Source organism: Cyanistes caeruleus, chromosome 5 (genome assembly GCF_971803275.1).
Source record: "Cyanistes caeruleus chromosome 5, bCyaCae1.hap1.1, whole genome shotgun sequence".
Taxonomy (NCBI): Eukaryota; Metazoa; Chordata; class Aves; order Passeriformes; family Paridae; genus Cyanistes; species Cyanistes caeruleus.
In genome coordinates this window covers 72730099-72751457 of record NC_141705.1, presented here as the reverse complement: position 1 = coordinate 72751457, position 21359 = coordinate 72730099, and the positions used below count along the sequence as shown (strand labels likewise).

Sequence of the window (21359 nt, the reverse complement as noted above, 5' to 3'; positions counted from 1 at the left end):
ATATTGCAGCTTTCCTTTCAAAATAGTTTTGAATGCTAGCTATTAATAAAACATTGCAGGCAGTCAGGTCTATATTCATCCAATGTAATTTAACTGTATTTTGCATCAGATAACTGTAAATACATTTTCTGTATATTAATAAAAGGATAATACCACAGCATGTAATTGCTAAGTCTCCACTTCAGAATTTTGTAATTAAAATGCTGGTATAATATCAACATGACAGAGCTTGTGCAGCCCAGGAGCAAAAAATATGCTAATAAATACTCTCCGTCTACAGCCCCTGTGGCTTTGCATTCCTGCAGTAAGCCTCATCTAGTAGCAGGAATCAACTCTGGACTTTATAACCAGATCCTTGCCCGAAACTATTCTGAAGTTATGAGTGTAAATTGGCTTTAACATCACAGGGCAGGATAACTCTGGCATGTCAAGCCAAACACTAGCTGACTTTTTCACAAGAATATTTTCCGAAGTAAAGGAAGAAGAAGAGACAGATTAGCACCAAATCCTGTGTTTAGGCACCAAGCAGCATTTATTTAAATATACCTTTTTTTGCAGGTAGGAGAGGGTTTTGCATTGTGGAGAGGGTAGGTCAATTAACCCAATCATACAGCCTTCCTCTCTCTGGAATTCTACTGAATTTAAGAGAAGGTTTGCCTCTTTAAAACTCAAGGCTCAGATATTTCCAACACCCAGCAATTGATCATTGTGTCTCTCTTGAAGCTTCATTAATTGCTCATATAATGTAACTTTTTTCCTGGCTTGTGTAACAACTCCTTTTCATGTGTGTCTCATCTTTATTACTTAAATCAAGCTATTGGAAACAGCATTGTCCTTCCCTGGCAACTTCTATAGATTAAGTAAATGTTGCATGAAAATGTGTTTATCTGTTTAAAATTTGTTGCCTTTAATTTCAATATCCCTTTGTACTTTTATATTGAGAAGAACAAAAAGCTAAGCATTTGACTGAGCTTCACAAAACTAGTTCATCTTTCATACAGCACTAACATCTTTAATTTATCCACCTTCCTTAAGTAGACCAGGCAAGCCTTAGAAATATCTCTCTGTTTGGTGGTTACTCAGTCTCTAACAATTTCCATCTGTGAGGATCATATTTACTTCTTTTCCACAACTTTGAACTATCTATTCCTATGCTCTGGTCTGTTTCAATCACTTCCTAAGGTATTGGTCATGTCTCTGTGTTTTGGGTTGCAATGCAAGATGTAACCAAGAGTAAGTATTCTATTACCATCTGTTAAAACCAGGTGTAGCAGTGTTCTTTATCTCATCCAGACCCATACTCCATTCAGGGGGAGATCTGTTAATAGGCCATTGAGTCTCACTGCATGACTGATAAAATTACATCATCCTGTTGTGAGATGCTCCACTCAGGAGGAGGAGACGAGCATTCCTCTATGGATATAAGCTGAGATTTGGAACACTGTCATCAGCCTTTCTCCACTGGATTCCCAGAGGAAAACAGGACACATCTACACCACCACTGGACCTCCAGAGGAAAACTACACCCTTTCACAGGATCATTGCATCAACAGAACCACATCTGTCACTCCAGGACGACTGCAGCCACCAATCAATCAGACTGCTACCAGCACCCTGACTAACAGGGTGTCAGGCTGTATTCTGACTTTGTCAGTGGGTTTAGTTTTTTGGGGGGTTTTTTGGGGTTTTATTTGTACTACTGAATTTTTATTTTAATTTTCCTAGAACTAAGAACTAAGAACTGTTTTTCCTATTCCCTTCTTTGCCTGAGAGCCCTTTGATTTCAAGATTATAATAATTTGGAGTGGAGGGGTGGTTTACATTTTTCCATTTCAAGGAAGGTTTCTGCCTTCCCTAGCAGACAGAAACCTGTCGTTTCAAACCAAGACAGGTTTTGGCGCACAAGTTGGGACTCAAGAACATAGAAAGAAAAAGGGTGAGAAAAGGAATAACAGTTCTTGAGTAACCTAATTTTTTTGTATAGAAACCTTGTTAGGTGACACAACATAGTCTAGCTTACCCTGGTTCGGGTGGCACATGGTCATTGATATATTTCTCCCATTTGCAGGCCCTTATCTAAGCATGAGTGCTATAACCAAGGCTACTGTGGCTGTTACCCAGTTTGCCTTATGAGTTAATAAGGTGAGAAATTTGTGTGAAGCATGGACAGAAACTCTCCAACTAGTTATATTTAGAAAGTGTGTTTATTACAATGCCAGACACATGGGGAGTAACCTCACAAAGATATGTACAAAATTAGCCGAGCCCTTATTCTCCATTTATCCACAAAAATCTTACATACCCAATATGGCTACACATATGCCTTACCTGGCCCCACCTACACTCACTTCATATTAAAATGAGTTCAAAGGCCTTTCACACTTGCTCAATCCTTTGTTCAAAATGGGTCGGTGGGTTTCAAAATGGGTCAGTGGTCTCCTAAGATGAAGTCAGGGATGTTTTCCTCATGGTAAACTTTTCACCTTGGTCTTGTTGGCAAGTTCTCTGGTCTCTTGGCCATAGTCCAAGCTCCCCAGCCTGGTTCTGGCTGCTTTTGGGGCCAAGGTGTGGTTACTGTGTCTTCATCTTTACAATGCCCTATCCTCCTGTGGTGGTTTTAAAGCACTAGCTAAAAATCACCAGAAAACTTACTTATTTCTTGCTGTGAGATATGGATCAGGAGAAGGGCAAAAGAGGCTCAAAACTTAAAATAAATAAAAAAAAGTTTATTAATAGAAGTACAAGAATAAGAAATCAGAATAAAACTTCTAAAAACCCTTCCTCCCCACCATCCAAATTTTCCTTGTTCAACTGACAACATAGAGACAAAACCTGGTGGTTAAAACAGTACCAACTATACAATAGTCTTTTCATCAGTCTTTGTAGACAAAGGAGTTTTCTTTTGTCATTCCATGGAGAGTTCTCCACAAGAAAACAGTTTTCTCATTGCTTTTCATTCCCATGATGTCAGCTGCCCAGAAAACTCTGCCATCAGGCCCTCCTCCCATTTTCACACCACTCTGAGGTGTATTCATGGTCCATGAACTCTAGAGGTATTATTTTAAGGATGAGTTACTCAAAGGCAAAGGTTCTTTTCATCTGTCTCTGTGATCATCTCTAAGAACAGAGGATTTCTCTTTTCCTCCCCGGGACCAAGGATCTTCATCAACTCTCACTTCTCTCTCTCTGTTTCAGCATTTCATGGGATCACAACTACTCCACCATTTGCTCAGCTTCATCAATGGATACCTTTGCTCAGATCTACACTTTGAAATGCTTAATTCCTCACAAAATACTCTTTCATGAATTAAAGGAGTTTTTCAGAACATTATTGTCCATTTCCATGGCCTTAGCAAAAGAATATTTCAGCTTATTAAAGCATCTCCTCATTCTCTTCTCATCTGATGCTTGATTCCTTCTTTCACTGACTTTGATGGTTTATGTTGTTTCTTTACATGTTACTCACTTTTGCATTCCTCTCTCTGGAAAAAAGATTAAATCTGCAGGTTGTATCTGGGTAGTGAAATTTTTAAAATCTGACTCAAGGCGTGGCAGGTATTCATGGTGCAGATTTCAGCTCGGTAGTGCCTAGGACCATGGCCCCCCTGGGAAAAGCCTCAGCCACCCCACTGGAACAAGACCCAGGGGCCTCCTGGGAGAGCCACAGCAGAGCCTGGCCATGGCCCAGAGAGAAAGCACCACAGGCTCCATTCCCCACCGGGCCACACGGGCCTGGAGGTGGAAACAGGAGCCTGCTGGAGTTCTTTTACCTTTCAAAGCCAGAAAGAAAGAAAGCCAGAATCTCCTTGGCTTAGGGTTAAAAGGTGTTATTCACAGAGCTGATCTCCCTTTTTAATGGTCGAAAAAACCTGTCAATTCTCAGAAATGGCCAGCTATTGGCCAGGTCTCAAGCAGAGAAGAAACTCCCAGAAGCCTCCAGCAGCCTCTCTCAGAGTCCTAATTTCTGTTGGTGTTTCTCACTTTTTTCTTAAATGCCAATCCATCACACCTTCCTATCCTGCTTCTACAAATACAACAAAGTCAAGCAAATGATACATTGTCTTAGTCATAACTAGCTCTATCTGCTAATTATTAACCCTTCTATATTGCTTCTACTCTTCTTACTAAACTTTAATTACTATATATTGCTTCTATCTTTAGCTAAACTCTTAACTCTTTGGTTCCTTTAAACCCTTGATTCACAGGATTTTTAACTTCCTCTGGAAGGCAGGCCCATGGATTCAGAGCTATCACACACTAATTGTATGTTTTTGGGCTTACTTTAATAATGGTACCTACTGTGAGGAAATGACACCAGGGGAAATCTTCCTCCAACCCTTCACCCAGCTCTTTGGGTCTACCCCACTAATTTTTGAAGGGTTCAAATCTTCTCTAAATGCTAATGATATCATACAGTGGCTAGTGTTGCTGGTGTGCCTGTTCTATTTAGCATTCAGAGATAAGTGGAAATTGAGTTGGATAACCACCCTGATAGCTACCCCCAGAGAACAGGGATGCTGCCCCACAGCCTATCGCATCAGACCAAAGCTTATCTGGCTCTATCACTTCAGCCTGTGACAGGAGTGGGTCACACCCCAGGAGCAGGATGATCTGAGATGCGACTAGTGTACTTGCTCTAGAGCTTTTTGGCTGTCAGTCTGCGCTCTGAGGAGACAAGGACAAGAGGGAGGTCTTTTGCATGGGATAACAAAGGATTTATTGCTCTGGGGGATCTTGGGGGCAAAAGACAGAAAATGAAAAAGTGCAACAGCTGAAATAGGGAGGCGGTTCAAAGGGAGGGTACAAAGCATCAGCTAATCAGAGATATCCTGGGGAGGGTTCACAAAATCATCAACCAATGAGGAATAGCAGGGGAAAGTTGGGTCACATGGACTAATCAAGCATCAAAGTTTAGGGGATTTCCGAAGTGGAATTCCAAGCATGCCGTGGGCTTAAGACAGATTGACAGAGACTCAGGGTAGATTGACAACGTGGGGTGGGAGGGTCTCATTTGGACCAAACCATCAACTTAGGCAATAAGAGAACATACCAATAACAAGGAACACGCAGCAACAACAGCCTACCTCAGAAATGAGCCACCCAGAGTGGGTGGGGGTTCTGGTGAGGGAGATACGTGAGATGGGCCAGACGCTAAGGGAGTGCATTTACTCAGCTGTTGGGAAACCCTCCCCCTGCCTCAAAGAGGAAGAGTCTGATGGTACAGTAGTGGAACCCACAGACATTACAACCGTCCAGGTTCCAGCTGAACCACAAGGGCAGTCACAGCCAGCAGCAGTTGCCCTGTGGAAACAAGGAAGTCTAAGATGAAATCAGAGCACCCAGTTAACAAGGAAAAGAAAGGAGGGCCCTCACAACCCACAGGGAAGCCAGAGGTTGAGATCATCACCGAATCCTTGATGCATGAGAGCCACCGTAATCTGCAAAAAGACATTGTGAGGTAGAAGCATGAGGCTTATACAACCTTGTTACTTCGGGTCTGGGACCTTATGGGTACAGGCATGCAACTGGAAGGTGGTGAGGCAAGGAACTAGGGACCCTTGACTCAGGACTCAGGTGTGAATCAGGTATTCGTTTTTTGTAAGGGAGCCAGGGCCCCTTTCACTCTGGGAGCGGCTTTTAATGAGTGTAAGAGAGAGGCTTGTCCACAGAGAGAATGCAGGAGTACAATCATAGAATGCGCTGGAAGAACCTTGTGGAAGGAATCCAACAGCTGAGAGAAGTGGTGGTATTGGAGGTCCTTTTTGAGAGGGTTGGACAGCATGATAATGACCCTGACAAAATCAGGTGCACTGGCAAGTCTAGGGCCAGCTCAATACAGTACATTCATTGAAACAATTAATGCCAATGACAACCAAGAGACAGTGAGTTCTGTCACCAACAAGCTTAGAAATTTCGAGTATGATCAATGGCCCAATGCAGGCTCATCTCTCTGCTGTGATTAAGGAATGCAAAGAAGAGTTTAAAGAGGAGATGAGGGAGGAGATGAGGAAGATCAATGTAGCACCAGTGCAAGTCACAGGCCCAAAAGTCAGAGCCCAACATCCCTCAGCTAGAGAGAGAGGGAGCTGACCTGTGGTTCTTTCTGCATGACCATGGGGAAGACATGGGAAAATGAGATGGGAAACCCACTTCTGCCCTGGCAGCACAGGTGCATCTACTCAAAGAGGGAAACACTGACCAAAAAAGTTGCACTCAATCTCCTATGACCAAACTGCCATAAATTACAGCAGAGAGGATGATCTGTCAGATCCCCTTGAAGGAACCTCTAGCATGTAAGCCCAGCAAGGAGAGGATGACCAATGATAGAGGGGGCCTACCTCTAGGCAGAAAGAGGCACAAGAAAACTGTGTCTTTTGGACAGTGTGGATCCGATGGCCTGGCACATCAGAATCACAAAAACACAAAGATTTAGTTGATACCAGTGCAGAGTGTACCCTAATGCCATCAGGACATGTGGGAGCAGAACCTGTTTCCATTGCAAGGGTGATGAGGGATCACAGCAATTTACTCTGTTGGAAGCTGAGGTGAGCCTGACTGGGAAGAAGTGGCAGAATCATCCCATTGTGACTGGCCCAGAGGCCCTGTGTATTCTGGGCATAGACTTCCTTCGAAATGGCTATTACAAAGACCCAAAGGGACTCAGGTGGGCTTTTGGAATAGCTGCTGTGGAGGCAGAGGACATTAAGCAATTGAACACCTTGCCTGGACTATCAGAGAACCCATCTGCAGTAGGACTCCTGAAGGGGAAAGAACAGCAAGTACCAATTGCCACCTCGACAGTGCACTGCCGGCAGTATCGGACAAATCGAGATGCTGTGATCCCCATCCACAAGATGACCCGAGAACTGGAGAGCCAACGGGTGATCAGCAAAACCCCTTCACCCTTCAACAGTCCCATTTGGCCTGCACACAAGTCTGACAGAGAATGGAGATTGACTGTGGACTATCGTGGCTTGAATGAAGTGACTTCACAGCTGAGTGCTGCCATGCCAGACATGCTGGAGATCCAGTACGAGCTGGAGTCCAAGGCAGCAAAGTGGTATGCCACCATTGACATTACCAATGCATTTTTCTCCATTCCCCTGGCAGCAGAATGCAGGCCTCAGTTTGCCTTCACCTGGAGGGGAGTGCAGACACCTGGAACTGACTGGGGTTGAAGCACAGTCCCACCATCTGCCATGGACTGATCCAGGCTGCACTGGAAAAGGGTGAGGCTCCAGAACATCTGCAGTACATTGAAGACATCATTGTGTGAGGGAACATGACAGTGGAAATATTTGAAAAAGGAGAGAGGCTCATCCAGATTCAGATTGGAAGCCGGTTTGCCATCAAGAAGAGCAAAGTCAGAGGACCTGCTCAAGAGATCCAGTTCGTGGGGATAAAGTGGGAAGATGGACAGCAACAGATTCCTGCTGAGGTCATCAATAAGATCACTGTGTTGTCTCCACCGACCAGCAAGAAGGAAATGCAAGATTTCTTAGGCGTCATAGGTTTTTGAAGGACGCACATTCCTGACTACAGTCAGATCGTGAGCCCTCTCTACCTGGTTACCCACAAGTAGAATGATTTCCTGTGGGGCCCTGAACAGCAACAAGCCTTTTCCCAGATCAAGCAGGAGATCACTCATGCAGTAGTCCTTGGCCCAGTCAGGACAGGACCAGATGTGAAGAATGTGCTCTACTCTGCAGCTGGGAACAATGGCTTGTCCTGGAACTTTTGGCAGAAAGTGCTTGGTGAGACTCGAGGCCAACCACTGGGATTCTGAGCCAAAATTACAGAGGGTATGAAGACAACTACATTCCTACAGAGAAGGAATATTGGTGCCCATTTCTTTTATATACAGGTTGTCTTTTTTATACTAATAAGGCAAAAATGTAGCCAATGATTACAGCTTCTCTGCCAAAAGTTATTTATCACTCTCAAGAGCCTGTTGGCTTTGGGGTTATAAAAAAGTGTTGTTTACCTAATGAAGGAGTAGCTTATGTCAGTAGTTTTCAACACAGATTTAATTTTTAAAAATCCAATACTTTTATAATATTTGCTGTTCTCTGTTAAAGACAGATATCATATTTGTATTTTTGCCTTAAACGTACTCCAGAGTTTAAGGTATAGCCTAAAAGATCAGTAAAGTTGGTCTAGCAGTGAGCTCAGCGCTGAAGTTCAGGGTGGAAATGGTGTCAGCAGTAGCAGCTGCTCCTTGGCCTGACCACTGGATTGATAGCTGTTCATAGCTGTCTGTGTGGATCTGAAGTTCCTTGGCACTGGCCAAATTTCAAATGCCAGAAGACTTTCTAAGCAGTAATAAAATAAAAGTGTTATATACAAATATATAAATTTTAAAATTTTAAATTTTTTTTTTAATTTTTTTTTTATTCCTCTCCTCAGAAGGGGATTTGGAAGGGTATTTTTGAATCAGCCAATCCAGAAACACAGTCATATTTTTTAGAGATCCCACAGCTGGAGAATATCAGATGTTCATCACCTGAAGAGTGGTCATTTGTAAGAACAGAACCTTAGCTATGGAACAATCTGCCAAGATCTCACTGGACTCTATCACACTTTATCCTCAGAGACCAAACTCCACACAACAAGCAAAATATAGTATTATATAAAAAGGAAATGAAAGATGCTGACTTTATTATACTGTTAGTACTCATGGCCCTTCCTCACATCTAATTGTGTAAAGTATTTCAAATACTTCAGTGAGGGCTTCTTTTGAAATATCATGGATTGTATTAGATTTGCAATAGATGATGAAAGGTAAATGCCTAAAGAGAAAAAAAATTAAATTAGACGCAGGTGCCCAGCACCTGCCTGAGGACTGAGGGCATATATTATTGGGGCAGTAGACAGCAAGGCAACATCCAAACACCTCCAACAGGATGAGATGTGTATGACTTACTGTACCAAAACCACTTTTCTTCTCTCCTACATCCTCGCTTTGTTGAGGTTTCAGGGGCAGAAAATCAAGGCACTTGGATTAGGAATAAGCAGTGGCACCCTTAGGCCAGTTTGACTGTGCACATCATGAGTAAAGAGATTGCAGAGAGCACGTTTTAAAGTATGCAGAGTGACATTTTAAAGTATTTTTACATAAACTTTTTAAACTCATAGAATATTATTTTTCTTTGGGGGAAAAAAAAGTGTGTTGGACAGCTAGGAATGAAACAGAAATTGATTTGTGATTTCCTACCTGCTAACAGGTCATGGTTTTTTTTCATAAATATTCATAAACCATTAAAGAACCCTTTGTAGATCTAAGAGAGGAATTCTGGGATTTGTATATGAAAAACAGATTTGGACTCCACAGAAAACAGAAGAGACCTATCAGTGTGCTGTCTATTGCAGCTGTAATCTTCATTTTTGTTTCTGGAAAAGAAAAAAGACATCTGCCTTTTGTGGGAATGAAATTGTTGCTCAGAAACAAAGTATCAGAGTAATGAAACTTGGCTTTCTGGGGCAAGTTCACGCTGACACAGCAAGATGGGTGTAGAGGTTTCCTTTAAATCATATAAGCACAGTGAAATAGTGTTGATGATCTGAACTAATTAGCTCTGGATCAGCAAAAGGCATCTACATACATGGTGCATTGAATGAGGCAGTCACTTCCTAGAAGAATGTTCAGGGGAGAAGCTGCACTAGGATGATTTACCAGGCAGTTTAACTGTTTCTACCAGTGCCACTTTGGAAGCCTCATCAGTGGTTTGGTGGTATCCAGTTTATGCCAATACTTGAAACTCTTAATCAGCACAACCTAAAAACATATCCACTAAACATACAAAATTCAGCGAGAACACAAACACTAATGATCTAGTAATCATTTCTGCACAATCACCACCATAACAATGGATAAATCTATATTATTTTTTTTGACTAGTGAAAATTAAGAATATATTACCATCTTTCCTTGCCTTGCAATGAATAACTATATTTTGCTTTATTTTTTCTGAACAGGCTGGAAAATTACTTTGTGACAACATTTTTTCATTTACATCTCACCTCTTTAGAAACACTCCATTGACCAGATTTTACCTGCAAATATTGAGTTAAGATTACAAAAAAATAAAAACAACAAAACAATATAACCATGGTCATTAAAGCCATCCAACCTAGGGAGAAACAGATTTCTTGAGAGTTATTTTAATGAAGAAGGGTACAACAGGGGAAAAATATTTTGTAAAGTTAAAGCATGTTTGCTGCTAAATAACCTCTTTGCATAATCAGGACTTGCAAAGTAGCAAAATGCAATTCAATTAAGTGAGTTAGGTCCATGTGATTATCAGTCTGGCGGTATTGCTCTCACAGCTCATCAGTAGCTTTACTAATTAGGACTTTGCAAAGCAGAGACATCTGACCCTGCTTTAGCCAGTTCGGATTATTGTTTACCCTTCTGAACTCTCACTGCTTGCTTATTTCCTTCCTTTGTTTTCTGGCGCACTCCTTCCTGAGATATTCTGCTCCATCTGAAATTACTTCTAGTAATCATCAACATCAAATTATTAGCACCTCTCTGCTCACTTACTGATGAACACACACACAAAAAAAAGATAAAAGATCTTTCAACAGGTATATTTTTCTGCTCATACTTTTAATTCTCTGCAATACCAAAATCAGTGCAGGATGCATAGAAAAGCAGCCAGGAAGCAATTATAAGTTCCAAGTAGCAAAAAATATGGAAATTATCTTTGCTCAGCAAATACTAACAAGGGAAAACAGTGTTGAATGGAAACAGTATCACAAATGCTGCTTGGAAAAACAGAAGTAAGATTTTCTAGATACTGTCTTGTCCATTATAGCTCTGTGGTTAAATGCCCTTAAAATGACAAGTAACAGGATAGAAGAGTTTAGCAAGTACACATGACTTTGTGATGGTGATGAAGCAGCAACTAATAAGCATAAAAAGGAGTTCTAAGTATTAAGAGAAAATATTATAAATTTAATTTTTTTCCAAAGCAATTCATCAAACAGTATTGCTTCATAATATGTAGAACTTATAGAGGACAAAGAACTGATATATTAATATTTTTTTTCCATTTGACATCAGAATTATTCTCTATATATCTCCTAGAAATAACTGCCATGCTACAGAAATAAAAATGATGAATAAAAATTACCTGTAGATAAACCCCAATCAGCCTGATGCCAGTTACAGCAAAAATGTATCTATGATTTTAAAAAGTCATTAATAAATGTATTAGGGACAGGGATACACAGTGAATTAAGCAAATTAGTGGGAAAATTAAATTTATAAATAAAGAAGGCTAATTACAGTGTTAGAAATAATTATGTGGCAGAGCCTATGGTGACAGGGAACTTCATAGTCCTTGAGATCCCTTTTTGTCCTGCATTTCTAATCTTTCTTGTTGCGGAAGAGATGGACATGACCCTCCAAGATTCAAGTGGCCATAGCAATCTTTATTGTTCACAGCTCATATTTATATGGCTCTCAAAAATCGTACATTCAATCCCAATTGGCTATTAACTTGCTACCACCCAGTTTACTGGCCAAGAACTGCCTGTGTACATGCTTGCCAAAGATGGGCCAGCATCCATTCCCTGCAGTTAAGTCCTTCTGCTTTTCAGTGCTTTCTTCCTTAAAAATGTTTACTTCTTTTTCTCACAGATACAAGCTGATCAAGTCAAGATCAGGGTTACTTGTGTCTGTGAGCCCTTCAGGCTAGCTGTCAGCTGTCACACTTTCTAGTGTGCAAATTTCACTGCTGCATAAATATCTCAATGATCTGTTTAATTTCTCATGTAACGAAACTGGTTTACAGCTGATGCAAATAATTTTCAAAGGAAAGTACAAGCATTACACTTTGCTCACCACTCCATTCCTTCCTCTGATTTATCTTGTTTTCTCTGCTCCTTGATCTGTCATTTTAGCTACCAGAAATGCAGTTAGCCCAGGAAGCTAACTAAATCTTTCATGGACCTTGTAGCTTAGTTCCAAACCAACTTGACGTCAATGAGTTAATCTTCACTTGTTCCCTAGACCAAGGCATATTTTCAGATACTACGCCCATGCCTGAGAATATTGTTGCAGTAGTGAAGCTTGATGTGGATCTCTGCAGGAAAAACAGATTTAAAAAAAAATTAATCCATCCCCTCTGCTCTCCAGTAATATCCAAAAAAGCTAATTCTAATTCTAGCTAACACCTTGATACAGAATTCAAGTGCAACAAGTTGTACTTCACTCACATTTCAGTGATAAAGAAACCACTTAATCTAAAATGCTTCACTTGCACTCTATCAGTTTCTCTAACAAATAACTCAGAACAAATCACTCTGCTTTTCAGACACTTGCCTGTACATTTTTTGAGTATTCAATAGATTAATTTCTAGTGGGGGAACTGTTTTCCTAAACTGTATATCCACAAACATTTATCCGCAAAATAAATCTTGTGATGATGGTGAAAAGAAAATTAAGTGCACGCTGGAGATAAAATGATAGAATAGTTTGGGTTGAAAAGAAACTTAAAAATTATCAGGGACACATTCCTCTGACCAGGTTGCTCAGAGCCCCATCCAGCCTGGCCTTGAACACCTCCAGAGATGGATAAAGCAATGGGCATAGGTAATATGGTATACGAAACTACTTACTATTCAGAGTGGGGATTTTAAAACATAATCAGTGCTCTGTATACCAGTTCATGTTTATTGTCCTGATGTCAGGTGATGCTATTGGGTGAGTGAATTGGTCCAGAAGCTTCCCTCTCCACGGAGACCCAGACACAGGTGTTACTGGGCAATTGTTTTACTGTGCTCCTTGGATTGCAAGTTCTTTAAAGTATCATAGAACTTGCTGAATGACAAGCACATTGTGGCTACTTCATTTGCCACTAAAGAGCAGAATTAAGGTTATGGGTTGTATGTGTAGCATGTTTTAACCTCAGATTTAATTTCATTTGTACCTGAAGTTGCATCATTTAAACTCACATCTATATAATTTATAATGGATTTTGTTTAGAATACTTAAACCTAGACATACAAATTTGTTTTATGTCTTAGAGTTAGATATGGGACATAAGCCAACCTAAGAGGTTTTGAACTGATATTTCTAGGGTGCTGATCCTAAGCCTATTGACCTACCTTATTTGCAAGAGGCTTCAGGTCAGGCTTACAGCTGCAATATTTCAGTAACCTCACCAGAGACAGCTCAGGAAATAAGGGATTTGAAGGCTGCCAGGGATCTAGCTTTGGCTGAGGAAACTGCACACACAAATTCAAGCCATCTCAGGTGGGCCTTCATAAAAGAGAAGATGGAAAATATCAGCAGGAAAAATAAGTGACTACCTTATAAGATACATCCTTACAACCAACTGAATCCAAGTTGGTACTCTTGCTTGTATCTGAAAATATGGATATAATTCAGTTAGACATAATACAACCAAGTTTTAGATTATCAAGACATTTCAACCCCCCAGTTGGGATCCAGATAAGTCAGTCCTTCCTGTACTTTCTCCCTGTGATTCCTCTTTCTGCTCTTCTGAGCAAAATGGTGACTCTTCACTTTCTGCTTCTCTTCTCTGTGCTCACATTATCCATTACTTTGTTGCTGCAACTTTTTCTCCTCCTATAGAGAGCAGGATTTTGGAGTACAGTGGAAAGAGTCTAGTTCCTCTTTGTCCCCTAGCGTCCCACTGCCATCTGTGACCAGGTGCAACCACATGCCATCGTGACTGATTGTCTCACACCTCCACCTTCCCACTCTTACCAGGCCATGGAAGGGTACTTGGCATGGAATGGAAACCAATTTTGGTTTCCAGGAAACCAATTGCGCCAAATCTCCCATAAACCTGCTTGAAAAGAGTTCCAAAAAAAGAGGGCATTGCCAGAAGGACAAAAGAAAAAAAAAAAAAGGAACCCTAATAACCCTAGCCATGTGCAGTTTCCTATCATGGATGACATTAATAAATAAGGATTTGCATCTGAAAATGAACTGTTCATTTAATTTTCACAAAATACAGCACCTAGTGCAGACACCCCTGACCTTTCACCAGGATGTTAACTTCAGAGAGAAATTGTTCTTTGATACTACATCTTGATACAACAGAGAAAATTTCATATTTTTCTTGTCATATTGTTTGTTGAAATTTTTTGCCCATGAATGCAACTTATATCTATAGATTTTGTAGGAAATAGGTGAATGTGTCTTTATTGTATTGTCAGAAAACAGCCATTTCAATGTATGTTCAGTGGTTTACATGGATTACAAGAAATAATTTATTGTCTTACTCAAATTCAGATGACCCAGATAAAGAACAGTCTTACTTTAATGACAAATCAGCACACTGAAAACATTGTGAGTGAAGATGCCTAAGATAAATCTTTATCTTAATTTTATCCAGTGACACTACATTATTTCATTCACTCTATTGTATGCATGCAAATTTAATCTATGCTACTTTACAGTATGTGCACATGACACATTTCACATTTGTCTCAAGGCACTTCCTGTGTTATTATAGAATATATATTTCTTTGTAATTTATTGTATATGTCATTCATTTTAGGGTAAGAATTATGAGTTTTGGATGGACATTTATTTTAATGTTTTACCAATAAAAATTATAAAGATATAATTTTCTTAACAAACATTTAGCAACAGAAATCTTCAGCATTTTAAAACCTGAAAACACTCTTCCTTGGAGAAATATGAATCTGTAGTGTTGTCACATTCCACTGAGGGAAAATGTGAGGAGTTCTTTTAGAACTAGATGGTCAGGAACAAAATTAAGTCAAACTAGGCAAACCTCGTCTCTGAGAACTGTTTATTGGTAACAAAAAAAGAAAAAGTAATTGCCCAAAGGAAAGAGGGCTAGAAAAGACAAAAAAAAGGAAGGAAAATGGAAAAGGAATGGCAGGGAGGAGAGAGAAAGAGGAGACAGAGAGAAAAAGCAGGCATTACCAACAGTGGATTAGGGTGTGCTATCAGTGTGTTATAAATGCAACGGCAAAATATGATTAATATAGACAGCGATTTATTATAAAACAATTTCAATCACAAATGGGAGAAAAAAAACACAATAAAATAGATCAGCGCAGCGCTGGGTGGACAGGCGTCTATACCCAGCGGTACAGATTTACCCAAATCCACACGGAGGGTAGAATATCCAGGGTTTTTATAGGGGTTTTGTGCCCTGAGGCCAAAACTCCGAGCAGTCACTGTATAACAAAGCGTCTTGATAGTCAGTTGAATGGATTTCCTGGAACCGGTGAACTGAATCAATAGACAGTGGGGCAGAGTCTCCTCATATGTAAAAAGGTCTTGGGTGTTCCTTGATTTCATCCTGGTTTGGGCCATCAGGACGGAGTGGTTGGCTCCGGTGTTGGAGCCGAAGAATATCTCGGCTGGGCTTTTTTTCTTTGTCCAGCCTGATGGCCCGTGTCCTGCTTATTCTTTTAGGTTGATGGGGGCCAGCTAGGATCGTTATCCCGGTGCCGGCTAGAATTGTTATCTCTAAAATGGATGTTTGCGGCTGGACCTAGGGAGGAATCTTTGGCTACACTATATTTTATATTTTCTCATGTTATTATAACTACAGATATATTTATTTAGGTCTTTACGAATTTTTATTCATAACTATATTTATTACAAGTGTCCAGTCAACAGGTGGACATGAGGAGTACAGTGTCTCCTACTGACAGCCATGTAAGGTGTTGTTGAGGTAAAGTCTCCCCAGAGATAAAGCTTTCTTCCACGTTCTAGTTGACTCCTGTACATGGCACATGCGCACCCCCTCTCCCACGTGCCTCTGACAATTGGTATTGAGACAAACCAAAACTAAATTGGCTCCTCACAAGTCTTTAGAACAAGATACAGCTGCCAGTGTATCTGATTCAGCATCATCTCACAGCACAAAAAAAAACCAGAACAAAACAAAACAAAATCTTTACCTTTTTATAGAGCTTTCTGTTTCAAAAAGTTTAAAATACTAGCAGCCAAAAGAAGATGAAAAAATCAATTTTCTCCTGCTTTCCCTTCACCTTTCTATGATGATTTTATACACAGTTCTGATGAAAAAAGTGAAGACTCATCTCAAATATTTTTTTATGAAGCCTAGGAGAAAAGATATTAATGTTTTCAGCTCTGTGAGAAGTATTTGACACAATAATTTCATAATTAATTTAACATATATTTGGCTTATATTTATCTTTCTGGAGAAACTGCAAGTTGCCTTTTTTTGATGTTAAATATTCATTCCACAACAGCAGATCCTACTCATCAAGGAGTTTATATAAGACCATCAAGGTCCCTTGGTGCAGGGGAATTTGACTTTTTGTTAGTATTGCACCAAGAAGAATGCCCTCCTAATCTGTTGAGCAAATAAAAGTGATATATAGAGAGAACCCTAGGCTAGAAGCAACTTTAAAAATCATCTAGTTTCAATTGCCCTTCCATGGTCAGGGATGCCACCCACTTGTGGATGCTAACTCTGAAACAGAGAGCCTGTAGAAATTGCAGGCCACATAGCTTTTTCAGTCCAGCCCGAGAAAGTAGCCTGGGAATTCATAAGGAGGATTCAAAACAATCCTCAAAGACAGAAAACAGCCTTGCAGGTGCTGTTTGTCTTTCCTTTGTTTTCTTTGCAGGAGAAAGTCAGGGGGTGGTGTGCCCCACTGACCAATGATGGTAATGTAGTAGTTTGCTAACCAGTAAGAGTTTCCTTTCTGTACTTTCCACGTATCAGTCTATAAAACAGACCTGAAGTAATAAACTAAGAGAAATTCTCCTGATTGACTCCTAGAGAGTCTATGTCGCTCTTCTCACCATTCCTAATAGAGCGACACCCACTAGATCAGGTTACTCAGGGCCCCATCCAACCTTCCAGAGATTGGGGATAATATGTATCTCCCACTAGTGGGAGAAATATATTATATATAGTGTTGTTATTATTACAGATATCTTCCACTATATTTTTCTCCGTATCCATAGATGGATAGACTTTGAACATATATTTTAACATACATAAAACTCATTTGAGTTAAGCTCCCTGTATTTAAGTGAATGTAATACAAAGTGCATCATGTTCTTTACTCTTCCATTTGAAGAACAATACAGCATAAGCAAGTGTAATGTCATTAAATAGTGAACCAAATCCCTGCATTGTGCCAAAGTTAGATCACATTTGCTATTAATAGCAGAAATCTGGCTTTTATAATGCTTTTCATAAAGAAGAAACCAAAATGCTAGTCGGCTTTAGAGCAATGACAGCAGCCAAGCACGAGTGTGTTGGACTCACCCTGTTCAGGGTAGAAATGTGAGAAAGCAAAGGCACCAGCTGTGCAAAACAACCTCATACAACCAGAGCAATTTTTACGCAACTGGGATGTTATGCACAGTACAGGCCAAGGAGTATGAACAAATAATTCTTTTGCCTCTGGACATTTTTTCCTGCATCAGAAGGACCCTATAATCTAGCAGAATATAGTTACAATGCACTCAAAAAAGACATGAAGAGCTAAAGCATAGACCAAAAATAAACACCATTGTCCTGAGCTGATGTTGGTCCTTCTATCAATATCAAAGTTTTTGTAATAAGTAGGTTTGCTCTCCATAAAAAAGATTCAGAATTCACCCAAAAGGAGGAATGGGAGAGATACCTCATTCTGAAAACCTCTTGGTGAATGATCATTTTTAGAAAATGTACATGCCACAGAACCTTGTCTTAGGGTTGTCTGTGAGCAAGAACAAAACCCCAAGGCAGTTCATCAGGAAAGGAAAAATATTAGCTCTACAGCTACCATTATTACAGGCACAACCTGGTACTAAGGTTATCCAGTGATTCAGGAGGATGTGTCAGACAAGGGATTCTTTTCAACTCTTGCTTGCTGTCATCTCTCTGGAGAAATTATGTCTGTAATTCCTTATCCAGCCCCCTATCCATTCCCCGTATTTATGAACATCTGTCATGGTGCTAAGAGTTCATATGTATTTTTCATATAATTCCAGTTCCTGACTGGTCTGACTTCTCTTTAGCACCCACACTGGGGACCTTTCCTACAACAGAAGAAAAGTAATGCAAATAAATTTCAAAAGCAAGTATGCACATTACAAGACTAACTGGGGGAAACTCAAGAAAACGTGAATCACTATTCTGAAGTCTTCCCTAAATCCAGTGATGAGTGATGACCAGAGCATCTTCAGCCATCATATCACCATGCTGCTAGCCTTGCCAAGACTGAGCTCAACCACTCAGAAAGGATTTCCAAGGGCATTTATCACTTATGTTAAGTCATCAGGGATAGAATATTAATCCCTAGAAAATAATAAACTATGCTGTCCTGTCAAATCTTTATTTCAGCAGCCAGTAGCACTGTGCCATAAAATCTCAGGAGGATTTGAAATGCATTGTGGTGTGACACTGATAGCTCAGTTCTTTTCCTCAGGAGAGACATTAACGAAAGAGAGACTGCTTTTGTGTTTGGGCTTCAGATGTTTATTCTTCCTTATCTATACTACCTATGTAATATCTCTCTCCTTGCCTCCTTTGGTCTGAATTCTCTGTGGATACAACTTTTCTCTAGTCTCTCAGCCTCCTTTGGACTGAATTCCTCTGGGATACTCCCTCATGGGGAGTTCCACTTATCTCAGTCCTTATGATTCAAAGAAAACTCCCGAGCTCGTTAGAATCTTGTTTCTCGTGTTTATTGAAGGATCCTTACAAAACTTGACAGATCTCTCCAGGCTGGTTACAAGGTTAATCTTTGCAATTTCGTACATTTCTTTCTTCTGATGGTACAAACAAGGCCTTGTGGCACACTTTGTGTCTGATGCACAAAATGGCCCCGAACTACGCAGTTCTTTTATCTTTATACCTATTTTTACCCAATTAACAATAGACACGTATATTATCTTTCTTAATGACCCAATGACCCATCACCTGTGTGCTGCACTGCGGCATTTTCTATCCAATCACTTACTATTACCCAAAAACCTCTAGGAAAAGAACGTGAAGAAGAAAGAAGAAGGGACAAGGGACAACACCCTAAATCCTCCATCTTGTCTCCTGTTCTCTAAACTAACTTTTTCACCCAGTGATTTAAAAAACTTTCTAATCTATACACTTAACTTTTAGCTTTTTCTATCTAACTTTAACATTTGTTTTCATGTATCATCATGAAAACATGTTCATGAATTTCATACCATGTGAAATTCAATGTTTTTCTAGATCTCACAACTAAGTATCAGAAACAAGGACACACACTCTGTATTCCAGACTCCAACAACATATTTACAGACAGTGAAGAGCTATATACACTAGGCTAGCATGCTACAAAATGGAGAGTGAAGTATCTCTCAAGGTCTTTTAAGTGTTAATATACCAAATAATAAATGCCAAGTAACTTATTTTCACTTATAGCCCAATAATTAAACACCTGTGTTCTGCAATGTGAATTCTTCCATCCAATCCCCTAATATTAGCCAAAAACCCTTAGACGAAGAAGAAGGAGAAAGGGACAACACCCTAAATCCTCCATCTTATCTCTTATTTACTAATATAGCTTAAACCCTAAACTTTAACTTTCTACCCAGTGACTTAATATAATTCTGTCTAACTTTACACACTTACATTCTCAGTTCTATCTATTAATTTTGGAAGTCTTTTCCATGGGCTCAGGTCAAACACAGTGTTTTCTTGTGGGTCTGTGCCTGGCAGCACAGAAAGCATGAAATTCTCTGTGTGTAGGATTACAGCAGAAACTGTCCTTTCAGCAACCATGAATATTTTGCTTCACTATGAGAGAGTGACTAGTATAGTTTATATGAGCTAAGTCAAACCAGCAAACTTAAGGACTTCTGTGGACTAGATGCCAGAGAGGAGTATATTCTCTGGAACTGAAACTTTGCTCATTCAAATGCTATTAAAAAAACAAACAAACAAAAAAAACCCCAAAACAAACACAAAAAAACCAAACAAAAAAACCACCAAAACCCCAAAACACAACAAAAAAGCAAAAAAAAATGCTCAAACAACCCTCCATCCACGACTTTACCTGCTTCTTTGAAGTGTTGATTTAGTCCCTTCAATCTTTTGATCAGTGACCCAAAACATACAGTAAAAACAAAGTGGTAGAAAGTACGATAACGAGATGGAGGCCTTGGAAGTATTAGACAAATACCTTTTCATGGAAAACACATTTTTCTACAGAGATTAAGGGATATGATCTGAAGAGAGATGCTAGTCAGCACAATGCATCTGTCTTTTTGCTAAGTCTCAAAGAACAGCATCATCAGTCCAGCTCAAAAAAAGTAAAATAGAAACAACCTGATCCAGTTCTACGGAGAAAGATCAAGGCAGGGGTGGGGGCAGAGATACGATGTCATTCACAAATAACAGAAAAGATTAATAAGTCATCTCCAACTTTCGAAGCTCTGTAGCTTCTTAGAACAAGCATTAGAAAGACAAATATTCTTCTGCTTAATTGCTGAGTAACTTAAAAACCAAAGTAATTGCAATTCTTTTTTCCCAATTAGGAACAAGAATAGAAGTTGTTGTAGGGCAACATTAACATCTTGATATATATGACAAAACAAAAGTCACTCTTGCTTCCAGAAATTGGGGAATGTGAAAATTGTTACAATGAGCACAGAAGAGAGAGACTGTCATGCACTGAAGCTTATTTGGGAAAATTTTAACAAGAACAACAACAAATATTTTCTTGTGTGATCTTCTAGTAGGCTAATTTTCACAGCTTGTCACTGAGCAAACTCCAGTCTCCAAGCACATCCAATGCAAAAGGAGAATTTTCCTTGGAGAAAGGTAGGATATTCTCCTCTATGTGCTGAGAGACACAGTACCTTTGAATAATCTGAGGGTCACATTCCTGAACTGCTTTGAGTTGGCGTCTAGGCTGGAACCCAAGTGACTTCTGGGGAAGAATCAATCAAGCACAACATCAGTTATCGCATCTTGCCAGAGCTTATCTGGCTCTGTCACTTCAGCCTGTGACAGGAGTGGGTCACACCCCAGGAGCAGGATGACCCAAGGTGTGACTAGAGCACTTGCTCTATGGCTTTTTGGCTGTCAGTCTGCGTTCTGAGGAGACAAGGACGAGAGGGAGGTCTTTTGCATGGGATAACAAAGGATTTATTGCTCTGGGGAATCTTGGGGGCAAAAGACAGAAAATGTGAGCATGCAACAGCTGAAATAGGGAGGTGGTTCAAAGGGAAGGTACAAAGCATCAGCTAATCAGAGATATCCTGGGGAGGGTAAAAGGCAGGGTTCACAAAATCTTTATCCAGTGAGGGAGGTAAGGGGGGAAAGCTGGGTCACATGGACTAATCAAGCATCAAAGTTTAGGGGATTTCCAAAGTGGAATTCCAAGCATGT

The 21359-nt window shown here is 40.0% G+C and overlaps 1 protein-coding gene and 1 long non-coding RNA gene across 2 annotated transcripts in view; one reads left to right on the top strand and one right to left on the bottom strand.

Moving 5' to 3' along the window:
* The window catches only part of LOC147653243 (uncharacterized), a 201142-nt gene that overhangs the window by 167719 nt on the left and 12064 nt on the right, over positions 1–21359 (top strand). The gene's annotated exons all lie outside the window — the stretch shown is intronic.
* On the bottom strand, positions 9934–13313 carry LOC147653244 (uncharacterized). The gene is made up of 2 exons (XR_015286848.1): positions 13114–13313; positions 9934–12089 (listed from the first exon to the last, which is right to left on the bottom strand). It is a non-coding gene; the product is annotated as an uncharacterized LOC147653244 (long non-coding RNA).